General features: G+C 44.0%; 1 protein-coding gene across 3 annotated transcripts in view; it reads right to left on the bottom strand.

Moving 5' to 3' along the window:
• LOC141048077 (5-hydroxytryptamine receptor 2A-like) overlaps window positions 1-15809 on the bottom strand; it is a 1077348-nt gene that overhangs the window by 41384 nt on the left and 1020155 nt on the right. The gene's annotated exons all lie outside the window — the stretch shown is intronic.

The raw sequence follows: 15809 nt of genomic DNA, 5'->3' as shown, positions 1-15809 counted from the left end.
AATGATCTTTTCACCCCAATTTTTATTTTCCCAAGGGTAACAGGACCCTAAAAGTTATTGTGCAATTTGTCCTGAGTATGCTGATACCCCACATGTGGGGGTAAACCACTATTTGGGCGCATGGCAGAGCTCGGAAGGGAAGCAGCGCCATTTGACGTTTTTGGCTGGAATTGAGATCGGACACGATGTCGCGTTTGGAAAACCCCTGATGTACCAAAACAGTGGAAACCCCCCACAAATGACACCATTTTGGAAACTAGACCCCCTAAGGAACTTATCTAGATGTGTGGTGAGAACTTTGAACCCCCATGGGCTTCACAGAAGTTTATAACATAAAGCCATACAATTAAAAAAATCATATTTTTTCCACGAAAATGATCTTTTCACCCTCAATTCTTATTTTTCCAAGGGTAACAGGACCCTAAAAGTTATTGTGCAATTTGTCCTGAGTACGCTGATACCCCACATGTGGGGGTAAACCACTATTTGGGCGCATGGCAGAGCTCGGAAGGGAAGCAGCGCCATTTGACGTTTTGGGCTGGAATTGAGATCGGACACCATGTCGCGTTTGGAAAACCCCTGATGTACCAAAACAGTGGAAACCCCCCACAAATGACACCATTTTGGAAACTAGACCCCCTAAGGAACTTATCTAGATGTGTGGTGAGAACTTTGAACCCCCATGGGCTTCACAGAAGTTTATAACATAAAGCCATACAATTAAAAAAATCATATTTTTTCCACGAAAATGATCTTTTCACCCTCAATTCTTATTTTTCCAAGGGTAACAGGACCCTAAAAGTTATTGTGCAATTTGTCCTGAGTACGCTGATACCCCACATGTGGGGGTAAACCACTATTTGGGCGCATGGCAGAGCTCGGAAGGGAAGCAGCGCCATTTGACGTTTTGGGCTGGAATTGAGATCGGACACCATGTCGCGTTTGGAAAACTCCTGATGTACCAAAACAGTGGAACCCCCCCACAAATGACACCATTTTGGAAACTAGACCCCCTAAGGAACTTATCTAGATGTGTGGTGAGCACTTTGACCCCCCCAGTGCTTCACAGAAGTTTATAACACCCGGGCGTGAAAATAAAAAATTCGTATTTTTTCCACAAACATGATCTTTTAATCACCATTTTTTTATTTTCCCAAGGGTACCAGGAGAAATTGGACCCCAAAAGTTGTTGTCCAATTTGTCCTGAGTATGCTGATACCCCATATGTTTGAGAAAACTACTGTATGGGCACACGTCGGGGCTCGGAAGGGAAGTAGTGACGTTTTGGAATGCAGACTTTGATGGAATGGTCTGCGGGTGTCATGTTGCCTTTGGAGAGCCCCTAATGTACCTAAACAGTGGAAACCCCCCACAAATGACACCATTTTGTATACTAGACCCCCCAAGGAACGTATCTAGATGTGTGGTGAGCACTTTGAACCCCCCAGTGCTTCACAGAAGTTTACAACGCCCGGGCGTGAAAATAAAAAATTCGTATTTTTTCCACAAACATGATCTTTTAGTCACCATTTTTTTATTTTCCCAAGGGTACCAGGAGAAATTGGACCCCAAAAGTTGTTGTCCAATTTGTCCTGAGTATGCTGATACCCCATATGTGGGAGAAAACTACTGTATGGGCACACGTCGGGGCTCGGAAGGGAAGTAGTGACGTTTTGGAATGCAGACTTTGATGGAATGGTCTGCGGGTGTCATGTTGCCTTTGGAGAGCCCCTAATGTACCTAAACAGTGGAAACCCCCCACAAATGACCCCATTTTGAAAACTAGACCCACTAAGGAACGTATCTAGATGTGAGGTGAGCACTTTGAACCCCCAAGGGCTTCACAGAAGTTTATGATGCCAGGGCATGAAAATAAAAAAATCGTATTTTTTCCACAAACATGATCAATTAGTCCCCAATTTTTTCATTTTTCCAAGGGTAACAGGAGAAATTGGACCCCAAAAGTTGTTGTCCAATTTGTCCTGAGTACGCTGACACCCCATATGTGGGAGAAAACTACTGTATGGACACACGTCGGGGCTCGGAAGGGAAGCAGTGACGTTTTGGAATGCAGACTTTGATGGAATGGTCTGCGGGTGTCATGTGCGTTTGGAGAGCCCCTGATGTACCTAAACTATTGAAACTCCCCACAAGTGACCCCATTTTGGACACTAGACCCCCCACGGAACTTATCTAGATGTGTGGTGAGCACTTTGAACCCCCAAGTGCTTCACAGAAGTTTATAACACTCGGACGTGAAAATAAAAAAATCATTTTTTACCACAAAAATGATATTTTTGCCCCCAATTTTTTATTTTCCTAAGGGTAACAGGAGAAATTGGACCCCAAAAATTGTTTTGCAATTTGTCCTGAGTAGGCTGATACCCTACATGTGGGGGTAAAACACTGTTTGGGCGCATAGCAGAGCTTGGAAGGGAAGGAGCACCATTTGACTTTTTCAACTCAGAATTGGCTGGAATTGAGATCAGACGCCATGTTGCATTTGGAGAGCCCCTGATGTGCCCAAACAGTGGAAACCCCCAATTCTAACTCCAACCCGAACCCCAACACGCCCCTAACCCTAACCCTAGCCCTAACCCTAGCCCTAACCCTAACCCTAGCCCTAACCCTAACCCTAGCCCTAGCCCTAACCCTAACCCTAACCCTACCCCAACACACCCCTAGCCCTAACCCTAGCCCTAACCCTAATGGAAAAATGGAAATAAATACATTTTTTTAATTTTATTATTTTTCCCTAACTAAGGGGGTGATAACGGGGGGTTTGATTTACTATTTATGGCGGTTTTTATGTTTGGCGGCTGTCGCACGCTAAAAGACGCTTTTTATTGTAAAAATAGTTTTTGCATCACCACATATTGAGAGCTATAATTTTTCCGTATTTTGACCCACTGAGTCATGTGAGGTCTTATTCTTTGCGGGACGAGTTGACGTTTTTATTGGTACCATTTTTGGGCACGTGACATTTTTTGATCGCTTTTTATTCCGATTTTTGGGACGCAGAATGAACAAAAACCAGCGTTTCATGAATTTCTTTTGCGGGGGGTGCGTTTACACCGTTCCGCGTGCGGTAAAATTGATAAAGCGGTTTTATTCTTCGGGTCAGTACGGTTACAGCGATACCTCATTTAGGTCGTTTTTTATGTTTTTGTCGGTTTTATGCAATGAAAACTACTTTATATAAAAAATAATTATTTTTGCATCGCTTTATTCAGCGAGCTATAACTTTTATTTTTTCGCTGATGATGCTGTGTGGTGGCTCGTTTTTTGTGGGACAAGATGACGTTTTCAGTGGTACCATGGCTATTTATATGCGTCTTTTTGATCGCGCGTTATTACACTTTTTGTTTGGCGGTATGATAATAAATCATTATTTTTTGCTTCGTTTTTTATTTTTATTTTTTAAGGGGTTCGCTAAAGGGGTTAACTAATGGGACAGTTTTATAGGGCGGGTCGTTACGGACGCGGCGATACCAAATATGTGTACTTTTATTGTTTGTTTTTTTTTATTATTTCCAAAAAATGGATTTATTGGGGGAATATTTTTTTTTTTTTCTAATTTATTTGGCAATTTTTTTTTAATTATTTTTACACTTTTATTTTTTTTTTTACTTTATTAAATAGTCCCAGGTGGGACATCACTGTCCTGTGACAGATCGCTGATCTGTCACATCACAGATTACTGTGACAGATCAGCGATCTGACACAGGCACTGCAGAAAGCTTCCTCATGCCTGCGCTTTACAGGCACTGAGGAAGCCAGCTTCCGCAGGCCCCCGAAGGCCCCCGTCGCCATCTTGGATTCGGGGGCCTGGAGGAAGGGAGTCCCCCGCAGCAGCGCTGCACATTGCGCTGCCGTGGGGGGCTCAGGGAAGCACGGAGGGAGCCCCCTCCCTGCCGATGCTTCCCTTTAACCCCCGGTACACCTCGATCGTGTTTGATCGCGGTGTGCAAGGGGTTAACGTGTCGGGGGCGGTCCGTGACCGCTCCTGACACATTGTGCCGGGTGTCAGCTGTGATAATCAGCTGACACCCGGCCGCGATCAGCGGCGCTCACCACGTGGGCGCCGCTGATCGCGCCGACGTACTATCCCATCCCCGGTCATACGGGCCCGGGTACCGTGGACGGGATAGTACGTCGGATGGCAGGAAGGGGTTAAAGAGAGATCTGTGATTGATAAGGGCCTGTCACACTAAGCGATATCGCTAGGAATACCGCTATAACGTCACTGGTTTTGTGACGCAGCAGCGATATTACTAGCGATATCGCTATGTGTGATACTTACCTCCGACCGCTCCCCCGCTGGTTATTGCTGATCGCGTGAGAACGTCCTGGACCGTTTCTTGTCGTCAGCTTCCTGCTGGGGCTTCCTGCTGTGGAGACGAGCGACGCATGGACGCGGGCGGGAGGATATCAGGGTTGCCTCGTCTGACAGGTAAGTAGCGACCCCCGACCGCTGCTATGTCGCTGGTGAGATCTGCCTGTGTGGCAGCTCACTAGCGACCACTTAGCGATGCAAAAGTGATCCTGACCGCGTCATATCACTGGTCGGGATCGCTGGTGCATCGCTGAATGTGGCAGTACCCTATACTCTAATTCATTCTGCAGCCTGCTATGTACTGTGATACCTCGAGGTTGTAGCAGATTCACTATATTTTAAATTAAACTATGCTGAAAAAAATATTTTAAGCCAAAAAAAAAAATCCTACAAATGTGCCAAAATATTTTAGAATTAAAGGTCTTTTCTCTACATATGTTCTGAACAAACAACAATACTACTAAAGCAATATTTTAGAGAGGCACCATTAGGATTATTGCTCAAATAACATGCTTGTCTCTAAGAACAATGTTCACTACATCCCACCACCCGGGTACTGAATGCTCAAAGAATTAACAGCTTGAAAACACAATTCCCTAAGTACACAGGATTTGAGTCAACTCTCTACTGAAAATATATACTTGTGAAGAAATTGGAAAAAATATATTTATTGTTACCTGGCAGCCAACAATTCTGCTTCTGTCCATAAAATATGGATTTTGTAAAAGAGGTCAGAGTGCAAGAAAACAGCGAGCCCTGCATGACAGTTTTTTTGATTTGCAATTATTTTCCTTAGAAATATCACAGAACTACAGTAATTTTATAGACATATTACATTCATATTACAGACTATATGAGTTTGTCTGTGAAGCTTTCATTCACTTTGCATATGTCTACAACCTAGGAACAAAAGATTTTTAAATTCTTAATATATTGCAGTGATCATATTATATAGTTCTGTATACTTACAATTGCTCATTTTGCCTTTCTACATAGTTAATTCTTCTCTTTTCCATTAGGTCTATTACATCACATGATTAAAAACAGAATAGCTGAATCCTTCTAAGCTCTATGTAGAAACAGGAAGTCTATTTTCCCTGCATAAGTCATCACTGTAAAAGTCCCAGGCAGGGAGACGAGCAAGCAGCTGGGTAAGGAATTAAAGATGGGGTTGATTCACTCAGGGAAAAGAGATCTCCTGTTTCTACATAACGCTTAGAAGGATTCAGCTAGTCAGTTTTTAATTAGGTGATGTCATAAACCTAATGAAAAAGAGAAGAATTAACTGGGTAGAATGGTAAAATAAGCAATTGTAAATACACAGTGCTGTATAATATGATGACTGCAATATATTGAGGGGATACAGATTTTGATAGGAGGAGGGCTTCTTTAAAAAGTTTGTATGCACTGGTCATACATTTCAAAATTCCTTTAAATGTATCCCTTTATATGTCTGTCTGATAAATATTGACTATTGAGTCTATTGACACATGACAGCTAATTTTTACAGAATCTTACAATACTTCTGTATAAATGAAAGCAAAATGAATAAATGTTGATAACTGTGTCCTGAAATCTAATGGAAACTGAAAAGGGAAGGAAATTGTCTAAAACTTCACAATAATGAATAAATAAATGCTCAAGATCATGTGGTGAAGAAAACATCCATAAGCTTAAATTCCATAAAAATATAAGCGCATCTGGGATGCCATCAATGATGTCCGGTATGGGTCTGTTGTGTGGTTTGTTGACCGTGCCTATACATCCGTAAAAATACACAGAAGCACATGGGTAACTGAAACCTCTTTGATTTAAAGGATGCTTTATTTAAAAATATAAATAAAGAAACAATCTCTGTTATACAGGTTACTTATGTACATTACAGGTTTTATGTAACATGACTTGTCTCTCATGTCTCCAGCCACTTTGCTTTTCTACTGTTCTCCCCGAATGCATGTAACCAGGTGTTGTGTGCTTGGTCTATGCAGGCGTGTTTAATAGTGATGAATAAGCAATGCTCACCACTACTCGGTACTCACCCGAGCATCTCACAGCTCGAGATGCTTGAAGCTCGCCGAGTATTTCCGGGATTGCTCGGTGGGAGCTTGTGTCCCCTCCCTGCAAGTTTGGCGTTCTTTAGACAGCCAATGAACGTGCAGGGATTGTCTGCCGCACACTGTAATTCCGCAGCCATGTTAGTTATGGAATTACAGTGATTGGCTGGCCGCACAGCGTCATCAGGCCTATGTTAGACCTGGCGCCGCCATGCTTATTACAGTCTACTCCAGAATAAGGCAGTATAAGGAGAGGTGCTGCTGAGCTACAGAGAGATTTGCTTGTTTCTTAGTTAGTATAGGTATACCACAATATATTCTACACATCCATCTCAACTAACAGTCCTTCTGAGGACTAACCCAGCTGCATAGATATCAGTGCTAGGCAGGCAGGCATTATATGTGGCAGACTGCAGTGCATATAACAAGAGGGTCCATTCCAGTTCTGTCTGCTTCTGCTGCTTTTACACATATTTCTAGACATAGCTCCAGGTATCAGGGGTCAAGAATAATTTTTTTGGATCTTAATCCTGATTATTTGTTTAAAAAGCAATCCAGAGAATACTGTTTCTCTGCTCCATTTACTTGTTGACACTGCAGGATACAGCCAGATCCTTTCCATATTACAGCGCTAAAAATCCATCTACTTAAAACCGTGGTTTGTCCGTTACACGGATCACATATTGTGACGTCCGTCCACGGATCTGGACTGCAGTAGGGACAGCACCCCGAGAAACCCCGAGACCCTTAACCCCTATACAGGGATCTGGAATTGTAGCAAGGCCCAGGGGGTGGCTATCTGGTGGAGCAGTGCGCCAGAGCAGAACGGTCGCCAATAGGGAAGAAGGCGGGGAACCAAAAACGTAGTCAGAAACCGGGAGAGCAATGGAGGTACAGAAACGGCAGGCAGTGGCAGAGTCGACAGTCCAGGCCAAGGTCACAAAACGGGAGAGCGGCAAGGTACAAAAACGGCAGCAGTAGCAGAGTCGAATATCCAGGCCAAGGTCACAAACCGGGAGGCCGCAAGGTACAAAAACGGCAGGCAGTAGCAGAGTCGAATATCCAGGCCAAGGTCACAAACCGGGAGAATGGCAGAGGTACAGAATCATCAGGCAGTAGAGGGATCAGAAATCCAGGCTGAGGTTAGAGTCAAACAATAGCAAATCACACAGTAGCACATAGGGGAACCAAGAATATATCCGGCGGCTTGCAACACCAGTCCCAAGGTATTTGACGGATCAGGTCATCCCTCACAGGCTCCCGGACTGATGATGTCATCAGGACTGCCCCCAGGGCCAGGCCAGATGGTGATGCACCAACCCCTTCATGACTGACAGAGGAGCGGAGCCTGCGTCCATCAGATGACTGCGCAGGAGCCCCTTCTTTGTCGCCGCCATCACTCGGGGGCAAACCATGGCGCCTCCCAGTGGCCGAGGCAGGAACAGCAGGCCCCGAGTCTGACGGCGACGTGACAGTCCGGCGCCTCCTAGTGGCCAAGGCCGGGACAGCAGGCCCCGAGTCTGACGGCGACATGACAGTCCGGTGCCTCCTAGTGGCCGAGGCCGGGACAGCAGGCCCCGAGTCTGACGGCAACATGACACATATAAGTGCGCTCAAAATTCTGCCATTTCTGGCCTATTTAAATTTTGTTGCAGTGTGTTAGCGAAGTTATTGACACCAGTTTGCTGTTAAAAATAGTTACCTACAGTCCAGCTATTTTAAACTTTGATTTGTCATCACACAGATCACATATAAGTGCACTCAAAATTCTGCCATTTCTGGCCTCCATTTACATTTTGTTGCAGTGTGCTAGCGAAGTTATTGACATCAGTTTGCTGTTAAAAATTGTTACCTACAGTCCAGCTATTTAAAACTGGTTTTTCGTCACATGGATCACATATGATGTCGCTCAAAATTCAGCCATTTGTAGTGAACGTGGAAAATATTGTCTTCCATTTAAAATGGGCATGGAGTGTGGCAAGGGACCGAGGAACTGGACGTGATAGTGATGATGCATGCAGAGGTCTAGGCAATGGGCAAGCTGAAATTGTGCCACAACTACCCACTTCTTCTCACCCGACCTTCCTGTCCCAATTACTAGGGTAGCGCAGCACACCACTATTGAACCCAGAGCAGTGACAAAAGGTTGTTGAATAGCCGATAATGCTTCCAGTCACTTTGCCACCACCACCACCAACCTGTCTTCCACACGGTCAAGTCTCAGTAGCCATGAGTCTGGACTGCATTTTCCTCACCCTGATCCTCCTTCCTTCCACCATGACGAGAGCCTGGAGACAACTGATCACACACTTGGACACTCCGAAGAGCTGTCCACTTTTCCATTTATAGGTTCGGGCCTCTCGCCCTGTCCACTGTAAGCGAGGCAAGAGGAGATCGCATGTAGCGATGTCAAAATATTTGCGCAGCCTTGGTCACACAAAGGCAATGGTGGGAACGTGTCACAAGAGGTGGACGATGATGAGACACAATTGCCAGAAAGTCAGGAGGAGGAACAGGGTACAGAAGTGGAAGATGAGGTGGTGGATGATATAGTAACTGACGCAATCTGGCAGGAGGACATGCAGAGCGAGGACAGCAGCACACAGGGGGAGGGAGACGTAGCACCCCAACAGGCAGGAAGAAGCAGTGTGGTGACTGCAGACAGGAGGTGGGCAACTGTTCCCCGTAATGCCAATATGATGGAAGTTGCCAGTACAATTGTTAGTTCTTCCTGAGTTTGGTTGATTTTAAAAGACTCTGCTGATAACCTCAAAAAGGCCATTTGCACCACCTGCCAGGCCAGCATCAGCAGGGGTAGCAAAACTACCAGCCTGACCACCACCACCACCATGATCAGACACATGGCAGCAAAGCACCCTATTTTGTGGGCAGAACCCCAGGGTCCAGGACTAGCGTCTGCGGCTGACAGCACTGGTTCTTCCACTGTTGTGCGTGCAAGCCAATCCCCTGTCCATGGTACATTCAAAGATGCCTCCTGGCCTGCACCTTCATTGCATGCACTCAATTAGCACCATCAGCAAGCACAGTCACGTCGATGTCCCAGCACCGCATTCAGTTGTCCATACCCCAGTCCTAGCGCAAATACGCAGCCAACACCCCACTGGCCATAATATTAAATTCCCACATTTTGCGACTGCTTGTGTTCAAAATGTTGCCTTTTAAGCTCATGGAGATGGAAGTTTTCCATAATCTGATGGCGGTGGCTGTCCCTTGGTACTTGGTCCCCAGCCACGACTATTTCTCCCGGTGTGCCGACCCTTCATTACACAAGCACATGTCCCACAAAATTAGCTGCGCTCTCAACAATGCAGTTACTGGGAAAGTTCAACTAACCACGGACACATGGACAAGTGCTTGTGGGCAGGGACGGTACATATTGCTGATGGCACACTTGATTAGCATAGTGGAAGCCGGGACCCAGTCGGACCTTGAGATGTAACACGTCCTCCCAACGCCGAGGATTGCGGGACCTAGGTGAATCAGGGTTGCCCCCACAGTCTACAAGCGGGAAGCACTGCAGCACTGCTTCAGCCAAGCGGCAACAGACTGTGGTGAAACTAATATGCTTAAGTGGCAAACTTTACAATGCTAACAAGTTATGGACAGCACTAAAGAGCAGGCAGATCTGTGGCTGACATCGCTGAACCTACAGCCAGGCGTGCTCATGTTTGACAATGGCTGGAACCTAGTGGTGGCTCTGACGCGAGGCATACCATGTCTGGCCCATATGCTTAACCTCGTTGTTCAGCGGTTTCTCAATACCTACCCGGAGCTGCCAGATCTGCTTGTCAAATTATGCCACCTGTTTGCCCATTTTAGAAAGTCAGCTAGAGCTTCCACTTCCGTTGCTGTGCTTCAGCAGCGTTTGCAGCTTCCGGCTCACCGACTGTTGTGTGATGTCTCCACGAATTGGAACTCTACACTGCAGATGTTGGGAAGGATTTGTAAGCAGAAGAGGGCAGTTGTTGACTACCAGCATCAACAAGGCCATTGGTTTTCAGTTCAGACTCCACACATAAGACCTTAGGAGTGGACATGGATGTCAGATATATGCACCAACCTTAAACAGAACCAGAAAAAGAATAATCCCTAAAAATTCACTTTTAATTCAATCACTAAAAAGCATAATACAGCAAAATTACCTCAATACATAGGGAGGTAGATAAATAAATAGAGGGTCAGGTAACCAAATGGTTCAATAATTCACAGACATTAAGGGCCAAAAACTATTTCGCCCTAGTATGCCCTACCAAGACCCTTCCTGACTGCGGAGGTTGGCACCCTAGTTCTTGACGATGTGGTGCCCCCGCTCAACGTCGGCATCCCTAGTAACGCCCTAGACCTCCCTACATATACAAAAATAGGGGACACAAAAAATACCCACACTCACACCCACAATGCCGAAAATAGTGGAGAGACAATTATTGTCTCGTGCTAAAAAAAAGTGCTAGGTGCTGTAAACTTATCTCGTAATAGAGGACTGTAAACTTATCTCGCAGTCTAAAAATTCTTAATAATTCACAGAATGGGTATCAGCAGAAAAAATAGAACATCTCGTAGTCAAAAAAAATTATACTACCCTGCTGAAATAAAGCAAACCCATAATAGAAAATCATAGAAAAAACGTATACAGAGAGATCAATGTCGCTTGTCTACAATAAAAGTACACATATTTGTTCAAAATTGAAAACCAGCAAAAACGCTGTAAATACTGCACACTTAAATAATGGAAATAGTATCTGTTAGACAGCTGTTGCACATGCGCATAAATTTAATCAGCCCAATATGTCCTGAGGCTCAGTCAACCTCAAAAGAAGCACACAATGTCAAAATGAGCAACAGTATTGATATAAGGCGGTACTTCATGAGGTTTAAAGTTGAATCACCTCCATACGCCTAAATTCCTCATAGGGCACAGTAAAATATAACACTGTGCAGTAACCTTCATATATGCAAGCAAAATAGATGAACTATATCAGACATCCTCTCCATGGCAGTGTAGGGGACGATGAGAATTCATATAAAACATCACATTGCACTCTTCAGCTTTTCACATTTCATATATAGTGCAAGGAAATCTCAGTCTTGCAGGGTTAATACTGCTCTTTAAAGAAAAAAAAATGCCACATGAAGTCTGTCATAAAGAAAATGTGCAGCGTATACTTATCAGCCATAGATGTAGGCAGAAACCCGACGCGTTCCCCCCTCAATATTCTTGAGGGTTCAGTTACTAGGGGCTCAATCTCCCTGGCCAAAGTGACCATGCAGTGTGCGGCTTGCAGATGTTGGGAAGGATTTGTAAGCAGAAGAGGGCAGTTGTTGACTACCAGCATCAACAAGGCCATTGGTATTCAGTTCAGACTCCACACATAAGACCTTAGGAGTGAACATGGATGTCAGATATATGTACCAACCTTCAAAACTTTGAGCACTCCACCAAGATGGTGAGCGGCGATGGTGCCATAATTAGCATCACCATTCCGCTTTTCTGTGTTCTGAAACACTCTCTGCTCACAATCAAAGAGAATGCATTGCAGGCAGAGCATGATGAGATGGAGTAAGGAAACATACAGGGTGATTACACATAGTCCAGCCTCAACTCATCCCAATGTGGATTGGGTGACAATGAGGAAGAGGAGGAGGAGATGGAAGAACAGGGGATAGTTTCATGCACTGCAGAAGGTACTACCTGCACAACTGTCATACTGTCTGTTCAAAGTGGATGGCCTGAGGACAGGGAGCAGGAAGAGGGGGAGAAGGAGGAGACCATGGTTAGTTATCCTCTTGGTGAGGACACAGAAATCTTGCCTGTTAGCAGTCTGGCACACATGGCTGAGTTTATGTTAAGCTGCCTTTCCCATGATCCTCGTGTTCTCAAAATTTTGGGTGGCAGTCAATGCTGGTTGATGACACTTCTATACCCACGCTACAAGGAGAACTTTCCATCTCGTATTCCTGAGGCAGACAGATCTACTAAAATGGGGCAGTACCAGAAGGCCCTTGTTGCAGAATTATTAAAAATATTCCCATCTGAAAATGCTGACGGCAAAGGTCACAGTTCGTTGGACAACCAAGTAGTACAGTAGAGAAAGATACAACTCCAATCCAGCAGAGACATGGGAACACTGGCAAAGTTCTGGGAGAGTTTTCTCAGACCCTCCTATTGCACTGGCCCTGAAGAGTGGGGTACTCTCACAAGGAGTGCAAAGTTTAGGAAAATGCTGAGGGAGTACCTTGCTGACTGTACCAACATCCTCTGTGATTACTCTGTGCCTTATAGTTATTGGGTATCCAAGCTGTACACGTGGCATGAACTGGCTCTCTAAGCCTTGAGTTCCTGGTCTACCCTGCCACTAGCGTTTTGTCAGAGCGGGTTTTTAGTGCCACTGGTGGAATTATAACTAATTAGCACATCCACCTGTCGGTTGAAAATGCTGTCAGCTCAAAATACTGACAGGCTGACACTTATAAAAATGAACAAGAGCTGGATTGGGCCAGTCTTCTCAACACCACCGAATGATAGCAGAGTTACATAAACTAAAATCTAGTGTCTTTTTTGGGAGGTCTATTCCCATGCACTTCTTCACACCCATACATGGATATACGTTTCCTGATTTTGGCCATTTGCTGTTGTCCTCCTCCTTCTCCTCATCCTCATTCTCCACTACCATATCACCAGGGTGACCGTGGTCCATGATGCAACACCCACATAATAGTTTAAAGAGTGTTTATGATGTCCGTAAAAAAAAATAGATGTTATACAGTATATTCATGTATACCCCACAGGAGTAAATGTTTGTTAGCCCATACACTTGGTGCATGGCCATTAAAAGTTTAGGGGCCTATCTCCTTTCTAATGGGGAGATTTTTATATGAGGCTTTCCACTACATTTCTTCAAAGGAGCATTGGAGTGCTTGTAAATTTTTGGCAGCCCTTGCATTCACTGCATAGGTAAACAGTATGGGAGACCCACTTCCTAATAATGGGAACATTGTTTTCAGGAGGCCAAACTGTACATCTCTTCAAAGGGGTATTGGGGTGCGTCCAAATTTTGGGCAGCCCTGCCACTCACTGCATATGCTATAACATTATAGGACACCCACTGTTTAATAATGGGAACAACAAAGCATAGCCGGCTGATGGCTCTCTAAGAATAGTGAGGGCCGACTGCTGGCCCTTTAAGAATTGTAAATGCCCTATAAAAATAGGTTTTGTGACTTTCAGAATCCCTCCTTCATAAATGAAACAGGATGTGTCAGATGATGTGTCACATACAGCATGGCCAGGTAAGGATGTAAAATGTTAAAATGACAGTTCCCAGGGAATGCATTTGTCTTGATTGAAAGGAATGCTAAAGTTCAAAAACGCATCAAAACACTATGTGCAAACATCGCCCAAGGTGCAGAGGAGCATTTTTGCTTTTGGTTATTTATTTTGCCTTATATACAAGTCTTTACCTTGGAAAAGATGTTCCTTAACATATTTCCCAGGAAAATCCATTTTGGTTTCGTTTTTGTATGTTTTATTGTGAGTCTGTAAAAGTGGCGTAAGACTCTGACACCATTGTTCAAAGCAGTGACCTGGGAGTCAGAAATGCTTCCAGGGGTCTTCCCCATGCTGTTCCCATGTAACAAGAGTACGATTCCCATCGATTTCTGCAATTTCTAGTTCCTCTGCAGAACGCCGGGGGGTCGCCGGAAAAATGCTCAAGTTTCCCATAGGCTTACATTGGGCTCGTTGCTCAGGTCGAGTACCCGAGCATTCCAATTTGCTCAACCCGAGCAACAAGCACCCGAGCATTTTAGTGCTCATCCATCACTAGTGTTTAACAAACCAGACAAAACAATCCTAAAATGAACTCAACTTTTGACATACCATTGACAGAACAATGCTGTGGAGCATCTTTAACATTTGTTTCTTAGATGTGACATAATTATGGCAGGATAACAATACAGCTTGAGGGTCCTTTGAATATCTTCAAATTACTTATGTGAAATCTATTTCAATCAATAGGATTGTCTGCACTATTTTCTCTGTTATATCTGATTTAGGAGTGCATGATATACACCTCTGTTTTGAGGGGAGTGAGTGATCTATAGGAATAGATAATTATATTTTTATACAATGGGCAGTTACTGGTTACTGTGCCTCACCTTGTGCACATCTTCTAGGGACAAGTATTTTTAAAAATCTGTACCATGTAGAGCTGGGCAGATGGATTCCCTAGCCCAGCTAATCAATACTGCATCTAGAATCCTAGAAGGTAAGAGATTCACGAGTCTCCTATCCAACAGCTAGTCTTTGAATGTGGTTGATGGACCGGAGTCCCTCGAATCAAGCTGCCCAACTCTAGTGTTCACGACTCAATTTATGCCTTCTACCAGGGACAAGCGCTTATCAGTTTTTCTGGAGTAATTTAAATTACCTATTGTTTAAGTCACATTTTTGTGTTACATTTGTAATTGGCAAGGTTTTTGATTTGTTTATTGTAATCATGTAACGATCTTTATTAAAAAAACCCACCAAAAACAAGTAATCATGCAATTTTCATAGTGGCCATTGTGGCTTTTTTTTACACTTGTATTTCCTGTCTTTTCAAAAAGAGTTTTCAGAAAACTTCAAGAATCACTGTAAGGAATCCAAGATTACAATGACAGGTAACATTTTTATACACAGCTTAAAGCACAGAATCCACCAATCACAATAGATTCTTCAATATAAAAGATAGGGTTTGGGATCTGACCATGTGGTTAATGTACACGTGATGTTTCTTCAAACAACAGGAAGCTATAGCATGTGTAGAGTACATGTGTTGTTTCCTGAAACAAAGGGAAGTTAAAATATAAAAAAAGTACTAGTGGCCAGTGTGAAAATTGCAGTATTTCTGTTTTTATTTCATTAATACAGATTACAATATGTGCAAAAGCTATTGCCTAAAAATAAATAAAAATCAACTGAAAAAAACAAAATCCTGATTTAAACATTAGGTTGTTTTCTGATGATAGCTCTCTTTTAAGCTTCCAGTTCACATATAATGTGTACATCATGAGCAAGAGCATCATGTGCAAAAGCAGACAGCTGTTCTTAGATGGTAACTGGGTGTTGCCGGTTTACGGTGTATTTATGCACACTCTTAGGGTTCATGCAGACTTCTGTGCAAATCGATCAGATCTCGGACTACAATACGTGGACTTGCCCCGACTCTCCTGACCTGAGCATGATAGCTTTACATATTTCTATGAGACAGCCACGTTCAGGTCAGGAGTGCCGCAGCAAGTTCATGCATTAGAGGTCTGCGCTTGGACTGATTTGCATGAACATCTGCATGAGTCCTTACACTGTGTTAATTGTGTAGGACACCTCATTGAATAGGAGAATGGCAACACTAAGTTGTGAA

Source organism: Dendrobates tinctorius, unplaced genomic scaffold, assembly GCF_039654945.1.
Source record: "Dendrobates tinctorius isolate UK_male_01 unplaced genomic scaffold, ASM3965494v1 ptg000133l, whole genome shotgun sequence".
In the NCBI taxonomy this organism is placed as follows: domain Eukaryota; kingdom Metazoa; phylum Chordata; class Amphibia; order Anura; family Dendrobatidae; genus Dendrobates; species Dendrobates tinctorius.
Note: the sequence above shows the minus strand (reverse complement) of the source record. Positions and strands in the feature narration are given on the sequence as shown.